The sequence below is a fragment of the Otolemur garnettii genome, unplaced genomic scaffold (genome assembly GCF_000181295.1).
Source record: "Otolemur garnettii isolate 467f Iridium unplaced genomic scaffold, OtoGar3 scaffold00187, whole genome shotgun sequence".
NCBI lineage: Eukaryota > Metazoa > Chordata > Mammalia > Primates > Galagidae > Otolemur > Otolemur garnettii.
The window spans coordinates 1,059,533-1,074,909 of NW_003852582.1; the positions used below are offsets into that span (position 1 = coordinate 1,059,533).

General features: G+C 40.6%; 1 protein-coding gene across 1 annotated transcript in view; it reads left to right on the plus strand.

Moving 5' to 3' along the window:
• Positions 1-15,377, plus strand: part of MYO3B (myosin IIIB) — a 429,342-nt gene that overhangs the window by 348,982 nt on the left and 64,983 nt on the right. The gene's annotated exons all lie outside the window — the stretch shown is intronic.

Here is a 15,377-nt window from a genome sequence, read left to right on the forward strand (position 1 = left end):
CTAACATCCAACAGGTTTGCTTCCTAACTTGCAGTAAAGACTGACTTTGTTGTTCTGTGCAGGGTTCTGGTAGGCTGACTGTGAGAGGCAGGGAATAAATGTAAAGTTACTCAATCTCAAGGCCAGCTCAGAGCAGCCGTGTAAAGATGTCTGTAAGTGTGGGGTTTAGACAGGGCTGTCATTAGCCCCTTATTGGCGAATCTAAGAAGTGGGTGCATGTGGGCTGACACATTGATCACATACGAGAGAAAAGCACAGCGTGCCCAGGAAATGCGTAACACGAATCACTTTGCCACTAAGCAAAGCAGTTAAATTATTTCCCAGGACTGACAGGAAAATATACAGACATGGTTTACTTTTACTATGTAAACAATTATACCCTAGGCATTTGTTCTTCTATTTATTTATTCATTCATTTATTCAGAAAATAATTATTAACACTAAGTGCCAAGAACTGTCCTGGGCCCATGTTTCTCCAAGTGCTTTGAGATACCAATTTTTGGTTGGTTGGTTTCCAATCTGCCACAGTCTGGTACTTCTGGGAAATATCATAAAAATGAAATACTAGAAAAATAATCACACACGTGGATGTTGTATCAGTATCAAATTCATGTCCACACGTGCTACACGGTGGAGACGGAGACAGACAATAAGCAATAAGCATGGCATGGCCAGGTGCCATGCTCACCCCGTAATCCCAGAACTCGAGGAGGCCAAGGTGAGAGGATTGTTTGAGGTCTGGACTTTGGGAACAGCCTGGGTCCCATAATAAGACATTGTCTTTACCAAAAAATGTTTAAAATTCACCAGGCATGGTGATGCGTGCCTGCATATAGTCCTAGCTACTCAGGAGGCTGAGGTGGAAGGATCGCTTGAGGCCAGGATTTGGAGGCTACAGTGAGCAATGATTACACCACTGGACAGCCACCTGGGAAACAGAGCGAGACCTTGTCTCTCTTAAAAATAATAAACAACAATAAGCATAACAGATAACTCAACTGCGTGATTGTATGGGATTTTAGAAGAGTGAAGTATTATCAGGAAGAAAACTTAGCCAAGGTGATTAGGAGTGAACCAAGCATGGAAAGTACGGTTGGGGGGATGTGTTCTCTTGGGAGTTTTTAGTTTGGTTTGGTTTTTGATGAAGTCGCACTCTGTCAACCTGAGGAGAGTGCTATGGTGTCACTGTAGCTCATAGCAACCTCAAATTCCTGGGTTCAAGCAATCCTCTTGCCTCAGCCTCCCGATAGCTGGGACTAAGGTGCCTACCACAGTGCCTGGCTAGTTTATGTTTATTTTTAGTAGAGATGAGATCTCACTCTTGCTCAGGCTGGTCTCAAACTACTGAGGTCAAGCAATCCATGTATCTTGGCCTCCAGAGTGCTGGGATTACAGGTGTGAGCACTGCACTGGCTGTGACTATGGTTTTAAACAGGGTGGTCAGGGTGGCTCCAGTGAGAACATGAGAGTGGAGCAAAGACTTGCAGTCAGCAAGCCAGTGTGCAGGTGGGTATCTGACAGAAGAACGTTCCAGGCAGAGGAGCAGCGGTGACAAGGATCCTGAGGAAGGCCAGACATGAACTAGATGATGAGGAGAAAGGGGCCTGTGTGTTAGAGCTGAGAGAACAAAAAGGAGAACTATAGCTGAGGAGCCAGACAGCGCAGGCCCCTACTTCTTACTGTCCTAACAAACCCCCAGGGAGCTAGCTAAAATCAAAACTACAGTTTAGCAGGACTGGGTGGCTGCTGGGTGGTGCCAATATTGTCAGTCTGAGGTTTGCATTGTGAATATTGAGGGTGTAGTTTTGTGGAATGGGAAGCCAGGGAGCAAAGGAGTGACGTGATCTGAGTTATGATTTAGAATAGTCACTCAGCTTTGCAGCTGAAGATTGACTAGACATCATGAATGGAAGAAATAGGTCACGGAAGTGTGTTTACTAGACAGCTGAAACTTCCTCAAACCTGTAACTCCCTTTCACATGGAATGCACCAAACACAGTTCTCCTCGTTCTTTGTGTCTTGGGACCTGATTATTAACAATCATCACACTGGGCTGTACTGCAGAGCAGTCCTCGGAGACCACTGTGAAATGGGGCCACCTACCCTCGCATTCAATGACCCTTGGCCATTACGATGTGTAGTTAATGAGCCAGATTCTCTCTTCTTTTCTCTCAACACATAGCTGATGTTTCTTGCTATTGTTAATGTACTGACTTGTCATGACCTACTTTTCTTCCTCTACTTACTTTCTTTTTCTTTTTTGCCATGCTAAAAAGCAGGATCTTTTTTTTTTTTTTCCAGCAGTAAGAGGAATGGGACTGAGTGGGAGATTCTCTATGAATAAAATAACAGGAACTCTGTGTTAGGCATCATGCCAGGTCCTTTACTTATATTTTCTTAGTGTAAAGTACCTAAGCTTTAGTTTAACTTTGCGCCTGTTAAAAAGCACTCATTACCTGCCCTGGGTTTCCTGTTATTCCTCACCTAAGTGAGACACCTCTGTCCTTGGTTATCTTCTCATCTTCAGGAAATGCCCCTTAATCGTATTTTGAAGATGAAAAAGTTTTTGTAGTTGCTGAGAGTAAGTTTTTAGGGTGACGAAGAGCAAGGAGCGTGTACGGGCCTCCCGAGGGGCTCATGGTTGGCAGTGCACAGTGTCGTGCAGTGTCAGAAGTGGCACCAAAGGGCACCTAGTGCCTGGCGTTCAGCATCAGTGATTGAGCGCAGACCTTTCGTGGCCCGCCCTGCCTCTGCTAAGCAAATCATACACACTTTCCTTCCCCCAGCTGCTTCCTTAACACCATCTACTTCATTATTTTCCTTTACCTTTCCAGTTGCTAATGACTCGATTTTGTTGGTCTTGGCAGAAATTCAGCAATCAGAAAGCAAATGAGGGCTGCATTTTACCCCTGGAACTCTTAATCCTTAAAGTAATCAAACATCTTCATTTTCCTGAAACTGAAGGGTTTTCAAAATTTGGCCATTACTTTGCTAGGACCAGGGAGGTCCTAGGCAAACTGGGATGAGTTGGTCACCCCAGAATGATACTGGAAGTGGAGCTTGATTTAGGAAAGCACTTTTTTAAAAATCAGATTGCTACATCTGGCAAGACTGTGCCTTAGATCTGAACCACGGAATCACTTCCCACCCGCCGCCCACATTTGCAAAGGGTCGTGAGTAGCTTGCCAGAACAGGGATGCTGCGATCGTAAAGGCTCACATGTCTCCCATTTGGCGGGAGAGCACATTCCTAGGACAGTGTCGTAAAGGCCACATAATCTCCCTCAGGAAAAGACATGGAAACTAGACACTAAACTGAGGGAAGATGACTGGGCCTCTCTGTCCCATACCCCATTTCAATACTGAATGCCACACACAAGACCGTGTGGCTTCATTTATGGGTTCAGAACCTCTGCTCTTTCTAGCTCCCTTGGGCTGTAAATATCTTTCCTTCTTGCCTACCTTGGTGCCAATGCATTCGCCTTAAATCCTTATCAGTAAGGTTTGGTAAAGTCTTATCTTTTCCGAAGATCTCCAAAATCTTAGGACTTTTCTCAGTGAAATGGCAAGGAAGTTACAGATATAGAATTATTACTGTTAGCATGGGAGGTGGGAAAAACACCTTGTTAACGGATCTTTTCAAACAGGTGGTTCTTGAACTTCAGTGGGTTTGCCAGAATCACCAAATGGGCTTGTTAAAACAGATTTCTGAACCTATATTAAAGTTTCTGATTCTGTGGGACAAAGGGTAGGATTTTTATCAAGTCCCCAGGTGGTCAGATGCTACTGGTCTGAAAGCTTTCCTTTGAGAACCACTGCTCTGACCTCTATCTCTGTGATACTACATTGAATCAGAGAAAGTGGGCTTTACTTATGTGGTTTTCTACTCATTCATTCAACAGTATGTATTGACCACTTACTATATGCCAACCATAGAGCCAGGAAATGAAATAAGACACTTCAGAGCCAAGTGCAATTCTAAGATCTTGATCTTTGCAGCTGTTATTTTCCAAAGCAGGTTTGGCGACCAATTGAGTCCCATCATGTATCACAAATGGTCTCATTAACTTCTCAAGAAATTGTCAAGAACGAAGTTGTATTTACGTGTGGCTTTGCTGTACAGGAGGAAGATGGGTGTCTTCCAAACTTCAGAAGAGTCTATAAAGTATTTTAATTTCTAAAATTATTAGGAATTTTTGCCTTTAAAGGTTATTTCTATTTTACAAATTATACTCCTCTGCTGGCCATGGCATATTCTCCTGCATAGCAAATTGACTCAGCCCCACCAGATCTGAACGTTTTCACTTATCTATACTGTGTATGTCATTGCCATAATGTTTGTGTCCTGGCTTTGGCAAAGGAATTTCAGCAAGGCTGGTATGGGAAGTGCACGGTTTGTGGGCATGAAGGCAAAAAGTTGGAAAGGAAAAGAAGAGAGAAGATTATAATTCTCCTAATCCTAAATTCAATTTCTAATTTAGCCCCATTTATATTAATCCTACATCTTTTTGATTTTGCTTAAAAGTCTTTTCTTGTTTTTACCAGATCTGTGTTTTTGTTTGTCTTTTGTGTAATTTTGGAGACTTGAAACACAGTACTTAGAACTCAATCGTAATCCTGGCAGTTAACCCCAGCTGGGGCTCTCTAAAGGAACTTTGTAGGATACCTACCAAGATTTGTTAGGGTACCCCATTTTCCCTGAAATGTGGGGATCAGGATGATGAGGAAGAAGAAGGGGTGTACTCCACAGAGGCAGGTGCTATAACCACTGCTCAGCCCACTGAATCAAGAGCAAGATTCTGATACCAGTGACAGAGCTGAGGCTGGAGGGGGAAGTGACCACAGCTGTGAGAGCAGGTAAAAGCCACAGAGGTCATATGCCAGGCCACCATTCTTGAGGCCACACATCTCAGGGAAAGCCTTTCAACGGCCTGTTTTTATTCCTGCAACTCATTAAAGCACATTACAGAGTTGCATAGTTTTGGACAATATTTCTGTTTAGATTGTTACTGCAAACATGGCTGAGAAAAGTTCTTGCTGAACTTTTCCAGTGCTTTCCCAAGTTCATTAGGTCAAGATGCACTTAATGCCAATGCCAAGTTAGGTTCTGGCGTTGACCCAGGACATCAGGAGTGCAGCTGCCAAACAAGTGAAGCCGGGTGGTGTGTGGGTCGCGTTTTAGGGCACTCAGCTTCCAGGATTGGACACTGATGGCATAGCTGTAAAATGTGCCTCAAGAATTTCTGCTTTTAAATTCTTTTCTTATTAGTGTAATTGAAACAGCACATACTCTCTAGACTGTCCTGTTAACCTTAGCTGCCTAGTTTATTTCATTTTAAAGGATTCTTTCAACTTTAAAATGAAACATACAGTTGTTTAGTGGTAGGAGTGGAGTGATTTTTCTTCTTTTTACTTTTGTTTGTTTTCCAAAATTGAAAGTAATCAAAGATCTTTTAGTTGTGTGCATGGTTTTTTCTTTTTATTTTCTTTCCTTTTTTTTTTTTTTTTTTTTTTGGTTTACAGAAATAGTGAGCAGAAACTACAGAGCTCCCATATCCCCTTCTATCTCCCTTTCTCTCCCAGTTTCTTCTACTATTATTATTTTTTAATTTATTGTTGGGGATTCATTGAGGGTACAAGAAACCAGGTTTCACTGATTGCATTTGTTAGGTAAAGTCCCTCTTACAATCGTGTCTTGCCCCCAAATGGTGTGGCACACACCAAGACCCCACCCCCTCCCTCTGTATTCCCTTCCCCACCCCTCCCTCCTTCTTCCTCTCTCTGCTCTCCCCTTCCCCAGTTTCTTCTATTATTACCATCTTGCATTAGTGTGGTTCATCTGTTACAATTGATTAGCCAACACAGATACATCCATGAGGTTTGACAAACACATAATGACATGTATTCACCTTTACATGAATCATACAGAAGAGTTTCATTGGCCTAAAGATCCCACCTCTACCTATTCATTCTCTGTCCCCATAAGCTCTTGACAACCACTGTGTATTTAATTATAATATTTATTTTACTGTCTCCATAGTTTTGCTTTTCCAGAATGCCATATAGTTGGGATCATATCCTATGTGGCTATTTTAGATGAATTCTTTCACTCTGCAGCATGCACTTAAGATTCCTCTGTGTCTTTCCATGGCTTGATAATTTATTTATTTTCATTGCTGAATTTTATTCTATTGTATGGATGTCCACCATTCATTTACCCGTTGTACTACTAAAGGATATCTTGGTTGCTTCCTAATTTTGCCAATTATGAATAAAGCTGCCATAAACATTCGTATGCCAGTTTTGGTGTGGATGTAAGTTTGTAACACATTTGCGTTAATCTCCGAAAGTGCGATTGCTGCTTGTGTGGTAAGAGTAGGGTTAGCTGTGTAAGGAACTGCCTAACTGTCTTCCAAAGTGGCGGGACCGTTTTGCATTCCCAGCAGCAATGAAGGAGGGTTACTGCTGCTCTGCATCCGTGCCAGCTTTTGGTGTGGTCAGGGTCTTGGACTTTTTGACACTTTATTAGTGATGCAGTAGCATTTCATTATTTTAATTAGCAGTTCCCTAATGGTGTACGACGAGCATATTTCATGTGCTTAGTAGACATCTGTATATCTTCTTTGGTGAGGTATCTGTTCAGATCTATGTTTAAATTGTACTGGTTATTTTCTTACTGAGTTTTAGGAGTGTTTGTGTATCTTGAATACCAGTCCTGTGGGAGCTATGTGTTGTGCAAATATTTTTCTCCCAGTCTGTGGCTTGCTTTTTCATTCTCTTGCTAGTGTCTTCTGTAGATCGTTAATGAATTTTTAATGTATACAATCAGAAATATGTTTTTAAATGAACTTGATTCCCACTTTGGTTTGGCACTCGCCACCCAAGAAAATAAGAACAGTCTAAAAGGAACGAGGTAGTTGGCTGTACAGAAGTTGAATATACAAACCTATGGCATGAGCCTCATCCTAAATTAAATGTAATCAATCTTGAGTGCCATGGGGAGGCACGATAGATATAGACCCAAATTAAATAAGGAACAAAAGAAACTTGGTTATAGGACTATATGTAGAACCATGAAAAGATTTTTCTCTTGTTTTTCATTTTTATTTGACTCTCTTGGTTTATTCACTACGTCTGTTCATTAGGTAATTAGAACCCCAAGTAGGCCTGGAAAAACTCTGGGGTTGTCATCTTCCACTAAAACCAGCAAGTTATAAATTGTTGGTTTAAATTCAAAGAGGCCTGAGAGAGTGAAATGTACCTTTGTTACTCATGCACTTACCTAGTCACCCAGGTGGTGTTAATTTAGCATCTGTTAAGTGGCAGACAATATGTTTAATGCTAAGAAGATGGACAAATAGATCTGAAATCAAATGTCCTTTGACTAGAATGTTGATAGGCCTGAACACAGGAGCTGTAGGAGCTTCCACAGAGATGCCTGGTCGCTGGCAGCAGAAACATACATGAAATGGGAACTCCATTAATGAACTGAATAAAAGCCCTTGAGTTTAGAGCAAAGACTAAGCAGCCCACAAGGGATGGGGATTTTCAAAGTTGAAAATCAGAAGGCAAGTACAAGTGCAATATTTTGAGCTAAATTGCTCTGGACATGGGTAGATATAGCAGTAAAGAACAAATGGGAGGGGCTCGGTCCCCGTAGCAGAGTGGTTACAGTACCAGCCACACACACCCAGGCTGGCGGGTTCAAACCCAGCCCGTGCCAGCTAAATAACAATGACAACTGCAACCAAATAATGGCCAGGTATTGTGGCAAGTGCCTGTAGTCCCAGCTACTTGGGAGGCTGAGGCAGGAGGATCCTTTGAGCCCAGGAATTTGACATTGCTGTGAGCTGTGATGCCATGGCATTCTACTGAGGGTGACATAATGAGACTCGGTCTCAAAAAAAAAGAAAGAAAGAAAAAGAAGAACAAATGGAAGGGACGCTTTGTAATTTGACCCTTGAAAATTTGGAAGGGAGCCTTGTGTGTTCTATTCCCCCACCAGTACCCCAAACATTCAGACTTTGCATAACAAATTAGCATAGAAACTATCCTTTGGAGGACAAATCAGTTAAGAACAGAAACAAACCTAGAGCTCTTTGCATTTATCTGATTTCTGCACAAATGCAGAATCCGATCTTTAAAGTGGGGGTGTGCCCATTGGGAGAACCCAACCATTGTGCCCTGGCATAAAATCTTCTTTGAAATTAGGATAGTGTGTAAACTCATCCACTAAGAGCTTTGCAGATCTCTTGCATTTGTTTCTTGGATCGGTTTGAATTTGTTCTTTTTAAATGGGCTGCTTAGAGAAAATACCTAGCACCAGGTTAAAAAAAGGGATGTCATTCATTTCTTCTTTTAAAAAGGACAAGTCCCTTTGGGAATACTGAGTCTTCTTAGATCAGACAAACCGGCCAGTTCTCCAGGTAGACTGGCTGTTCTAAATGCTTGCTGTTTAGCAGCCAAACAGACCTTTTCGGATGGTAGAGGAAGAAAATGGGGATCTGAGTCTGTGGGAGCTCTAAACAGTCCTTATACCATTTAGATGGATTAATGAAACATAACTCCCTCCCCTTACACAAATGGCCAGACACAGAAATACTAACAAATTGGTCCTATTCCTAAATGCAATAAAGATTCAAAGTGATGAACTCTTGAGACTTGTGGTAGTATCAAGGGAAAACCAAGCGCAGTGTATGGAAATCTTAGCACACTCCAGAAGACTTGACAGTTTGAATGGAGAGAAGGAAATGACTGTTAACTTGGAAATTAGGTACTTTCAAAAGTGGTTCTTACTGGAAAAGTGAGAAATAGTAGGAGAAACTAAACTTTATTAGATGCTTACCATGTAAAGGTTCTAATCTACATGTAGTAAGCCAATAATTTGGACTTTTTTTTTGGACACAGAATCTAGCTCTGTTGCCCAGGCTCGAGTGCTGTGGTCTCAGCCTAGCTCACAGCAACCTCAAACTTCTGAGCTCAAGAGACCCTCCTTCCTTGGCCTCCCAGAGTACTGGGATTACGGCATGAGCCACCACACCTAGCCTGAACTCTTACTTGGGCTTTTTGGTTGTTTTGTTTTGTTTTGGTTTGGTTTTTTGTTTGTTTGTTTATTTTAGGATATGAAAGTATAAGTTTATTTTATATTAGAGAAAGGGAAGGGGGGAAGAGATGAGAAAGAGAAGGAGAAAAGAGCAGAGAGAAGGGAGAGAAGCTGGACTCTTATTTTTGAAGGACAAGTCCTGACTCAGAATCCCCTCAAAGTTGCCAGAACATCACAAATGCACACAAACACACATACATTCCTAGGAACCTAGGAACACAGAATGGGGAAGTTTAGTGTAATAGAAGGCTGAACTACCAGAAAAGCACGGGGAAGAGGAGAGACATGAGACTAGAGGAGTTTGGGAGGGGTGGTGGGAGCAGGCAGTGCTCAGGCAAAGCTCTGGTCTAGGATAGAACATGTGACTTGAAGTGGGAGGTCAGGAAGTCATCATGAATTGTTCTTTGTTGGAAGAAAAATTACAGACTCATTTCATATCCATTGTTTATTTTTAATTTCTCTCTCTTGTTATTAAGCAAACTATATTATAGTTTCACTGTTTAATAAGAAATATAACTATTCTCTTTTTGTAATCACAGGTAATGTTCATCCAAATCTAACACCAGTGATCCCTCAGACATGGCTTTATGTCCCTTGTTTTACTGTCTTGCCTTCGAGCCTAATTAGGGTGGAATTCTTGAAATCCTAAACTCTGACCAATGATGCAATGACGAAATAACTTGGGTATAACGTAATAGACTTTACAGCCTATAGCTGAACATATGACTACTGGCCAATGCTTGGAGGCATCTATCTTCCCATTTGGCTTTATAGAACAAAGAGGAAAAGGCATTTAAGAACCTAAAATGACCATCCAAAGAACTCTCAAGACAGTCTGATCCAGAGGCATTACTTCTTTGTTTCCCTAGAACCCAGCTCTGGGTTGGGTTCTAGTTTTGGTCCTCTAAGGACCTGTGAAGTGGAGCTATTCCATACAAGGAGAGAGCATGGCATCTAGCACCCAGAAGGAGAGAATCCTGTGGGTATAGGAGACTTGAAAAGAGAGATAATTTTCAATTACGGACATACTCCACACACAACAACCCCACTGTAAAGGAGCTGAAGAATAAAAGAATATTCTTCCTCTCCCATCCTTTTCACTCTCTTTCTTCTCTCTGAGTTCCTGTGAGGGCTGTTTGTTGGCCAAGCCAGTGGGAAGCCAGACCACTCCACACAGGTCAGCTTCTGGAGCCCATAACATGATAGAAATGGAAAAAGAATGGATTTGGAAGGAAGGAACACTACACCACTTAAAAGGACCCAAGATAACTTCAATTCCTAACATAAAGCTCTCACCCTCTCCTACAGAGATGAAAAACACTTCTTTGGGACATTTTTTAAAAAATAGTGTTTCAGTTAGGAATTGTTCCCTGCTTCAAGAAACATACTGGAGTACAGTAACTTTAAAAGCTAAAGCCCAAGGGTAGGCAGTTTTTCACATTGGTTCAGAAGATCAAGAATGGCAAGCAAGGCCAACCCTCTGTAATTTTCTTCATGGTCCCAAGAACAAGAAAAATGGCTACTGCCTGAGCGCCAGCTATCATGGCTGCAAAAGGGTTTTCCTGGAAGCTCCTCCCAGTGACTTCTGTTCACATCTCAAGTGCTTCTTTTATCTGCAGGAAGAACTGGGAAGCACATTTGAGTTGATCGTTTTGCTGCCACCTATGATTTAAGGGGTCCCTTGGGAAGGAAGCAGGGAAGAATGGATGTTGAGTAGACAATGAGTAGTTACATACCATACTATCCTTTACCACAGAGATAACATTTAATCCTCTGAGAACACACGTGCTCAGCACATTGTTTCCTGCTGGTTTCCAAACTTGAGAATTTTCAAGTCCTTATGAATCGGGTATTCCCTCCTGAGTTACCAGATTTCACTTGGATCCTTCTTCATGGACTATCAAGACCTGCAGGCAAGATAAAGGTTATAAAATTCCAAGGCAAATGTTCAAGTGTCCCTTGTGGAAACAGTTTGTGCAAATAAAATAAAAATATCTCTGGTAGAATCCAGAAATAGGAAAAAGGGAAAAGATGTACTTGGTTAGCATGCTGTTAGAAGTTTAAAGGATATAATTTGTGTACAAAAATATTTTGCCATGTGTAGTGAAAGCCTTAGGAAAAGTTCAGACTCTTTATCCCAACAACTCACTCAGAAATTTTTTTTGGAAGTCTAGGGAAAGTTAAAACAAAAACTAAATAAATTTGGTATAGCCATATTTTAGAATAATATGTAACTGTTAAAGTTGCATGTACAAAGCACTTAAGACAGAATAGGAGAATTGTGTCATTATTGTAATACCTTTAGGTTTTGCCGCAGTATTCCAATCCTCTTTGGAATCCAATCCTTTCCTTTAATAACCACCTAAAATGGCCTGAGTTCCCATCCCATGGACTGGTAGGATTTCTACTGTCTATTCCCTGTGGCCTGTCACCACCTCAAACTACAAGGGGAAAAAAAAAATACCCCTTTAGAAAGAAATTGACAAAGAACTTTAAAGGGCAGTTCATTCAAGGAGAAAATATAAGTGACCTATGGCCACGTGCAAACATTTTCATCCTCAAAATTTAATGAGAAATGAAAATTTCTTTCTTGCATATCAAACAGGCTAGGATCAAAAATAATAATACACAGAGTGTCGAGAAGAAAAGAAAACGCATGCCCCCGTGTGAAGGGCCCAACTACAACTTGAACTTTACCTTAGAAATGAAAGCAATGTAACCTAAACATTTGTACTCTCATATTAATCTGAAACTTAAAAAATAAAAGAACACAAGAAAATAAGCACGGATAGTAGTATTTGTGGACAGACAACAGCCATTTTGGAGAGCAAGCTGTCCATGTATCATGTGACCCAGCTGTAATCTTACCCTATGTATATAACTGGATTAAGCTACGCATAGTATTTTGTGACTGGTTATATTGAAATATCAAAAGAACTCAATGATGTTCATCCTGGGTCACTCTGGCAAGGTTGTGGATGAGCAGAGGAACAGGGAAGTGCTTCACAAGATACCTAGCACACAGTAGGAGCTTCGTAAGTATTTAATGAATAACAAATTAATTCAGATGGGTAGTCTGTATGGGGGAAATTAGTTTTGTTTCAAAGAACATTTTGCATCTTACATTTTAGTCACATGTGTAAATATCCTTGGTCAATAGTTGTAGCCTTGGGACTGTTGCTCAGAGGATGGAGCACAGACATCTGCCTTGAACAGTGGGAGACTATAAGGAATGGCATTTCTTTTTTGATTGTCTGCTTTGAGTTTTTTTCACACAAATTCATTATGAAAATGAATGAGGTCTTTAAGTCAGAGTAGAGAAAGAGATTAGGAATGGGCCTTGAAAAAGTCTGTAGGGGGGAAAATAGACCAAGTCAGGTTGCTGACATATTTACCTATATGTGATGCTTTGGATCCGAGGAAAATTAACTGGCTTATCCTTTTTTATAAGCATAATCATTTTAGAAAATTTGCATAGTATAGAGGAGAGATGGTCTCAGGCCCTACTGAAAGGAGGGTATAGCTTGCTTTCAAGTCTTTTCTCTGCTCAAATACATTTCCCATAACACACCTTAAAAATCCCTGAACCTTTGTTTCAAAAGAGCTTGACTACAATAATCAGTGAAGACAACCTGAAATATTGGTCTTCATATCAGTAAGTTATTGCCCTTTAAAATACACTTGGATTTTAATGATGAAAACACATTGAATTAGAAACTGCTGCAAGTTTTATTATTTTCTCAGTAATTCCCAACAGATTGCACACGTATTCAAATCACTACCATAAGAAAGCATCTAAAATGGGAGATTAAGGGATTTATTCTTAACTGTTTGTTTTACAAAGGGAAGGGTGAAGTAACGTTGCTCAGTTAGAAGGATTCTTTGGGTTGAAAGTACAGCTTAGGTATCAATACATGGTGACTAATTAAAACAGTGAGCTCTAAAATACGGTCATTGGGTTATTATTTTGTAAATTGTAATGCCTGAGAATTTTTTCCATGTGAAGCATGCAGGCAATAATGTTAAAATAAAATTTAACAGTTTAGTCTAATTTTGAGTATACATTATAGCTAGCGTTCTATCACTGAAATTTTTCCAGGTTCTGCTTACCCTGACAATTAAATATTGTTATTGATCTTATCCAGAGAGTTTTTTTTTTTTTTTGAGACAGAGCCTCAAGCTGTCCCCCTGGGTAGAGTGCTGTGGCATCACTCACAGCAATCTCCAACTCCTGGGCTCAAGCGAGTCTCCTGCCTCCGCCTCCCAAGTAGCTGGGACCACAGGCGCCCGCCACAACGCCCGGCTATTTTTTGGTTGCAGCCGTCATTGTTGTTTGGCGGGTCCGGGCTGGGGATTCGAACCCGCCACCTTAGGTGTACGTGGCTGGCGCCTTAGCCGGTTGAGCCACAGGCGCCGAGCCCAGGGAGTTTTGAGTAGACAGAAAACTTTTATTTCTTCAACTGCATTTTTCACCGATCGATTTATTATAGAAATCCCCGCTAAACTTATTCAAATATTGACGTTTAGGAAGTTACTAGATCATGTGGGTCAAAGAAAGCTCTGATTTTTAAAGATCATGCACCAAAGTGTGAATGGATTCAGCATTTTGAAGAGGATCTCGTTCTCGGTAAATAAATCTTCTCTGTATACATCTGAAGTTCAAATGGTTCTGATTAGGGCCCTGGCTGTGTGATTGTTACCTCCTGGAAGGCAATAAAATTAGCAGAATGCATGAATTCCTCATATCTTGTCATGATTGAGTCCAGGTTTGAGAGCAGAGCAGTGACCCCAGTGAAGAACCAGACTCCGATTCTCAGGGTTTTAACAGGGGAGTATATCAACCATCTAACTTTTAATATTGTCCTGTTTTTTTTTTTAACTTTTTTTTTAAAAATTTAATTTTAGATTAATATGAGGGTACACATGATTAGGTTACATCATTTGCATTTATCAAGTCCAGAGATATATTGTCCTATTTTTATATGAGACACTTAGCCAAGTGGCATCTGAGAAACAGGTTGCATAATAAAATCTTTGCAAGCAATGTTCAGTTGAAACAACAATTTGAGCTAAATTTGTTATATAATGTTGTCATGAAGAAGATTTATTATCTTTCCAGCATCTATTTCCTAACAGCAAACAAAACAAAACAAATAAGGCACTAGAGGAAGAAAAAGACGTGATTTAGTTGGGAACTTGATGCTAGTTGTAATAATGTATTCTACTGAAATTGTCATTCTACTGCCAAAATCATGACTAGATGAGTATTAATGAAATGAATAAGAAATTCAGTAAGGGCTTCTGAATCTGAGATTCTCAACTGACCATGTATTTTCTCCCCTGACCATGAATTTTAGACAACGCTAATGAAGGTTATGTGAGATCCAAAGCAAAGACTTACAAAAATGTTGGAAGCTCCCTTTGGAACGAAAGTATGACATTCCTTTGCCTTTTGTTTTAATCACATAATGAAATGTTTAAGAAAGTTAACAGAATACAGCTCCAATCAGAGCAACAAAGAACAAATCACTGAGCTTTTCTTCTGAATAAGAGGAGACGCTTTTTAGCCTTTGGCTGAGACTGGCAGGGGAATGACCCATTGGACAACTTTTCTTGTAATGCTGACAAGCCTCCAGACAGAAAGTCCAGGGAACAAAGTAAAACACAGAAAGAGTGACAAACTGAATGTCCTTACTAGGAAAGCCACAGCTTTTATTGCCTCTTCTAAGAATCAGAAATAACCTCAAGTGTTTGGAAAATCATGTCTTAAACAGTCTTAGCATAGACCAAAATTCTGAAAATCTTAATGAAATTTAGGAATAGGGTCATGCAGAAAGAGTTATGCACATTTTGATGTGCTTCTAAGTAAAACTTTATATTCCATCCAGCAACTTTTTAGAGAAGTAATAGAATTATCACCACCTAAGAAACAAATGCATTTTACAGTGCAGTGCACCTTTAAGCAATGTGCCCAGGTATACCGATGGGTCATAGGTGGGTTGTGGTCGTCCCAAGGTATTGATGTCCTCAGCTCTCAGAGCAGCCAGGCAGGACTGGGCAACTGGAGCTGCCTCTGTTTACCTGGTCTGTGTTTACTGCCATATGAATATTAGTGTTTTCTATGCATGCCATGACATGCCAAAGCCTGTAAAACCTTCCTGTGCAGACAGATTTTGCAAAATCCCCAAGTCCCATAAAAAGGGACATGTAAAATTATCTTATGTGTAAATAAGTGAGGCAGAGAGAGTGTAGCAGACACCCCCGAACAGAAGGCA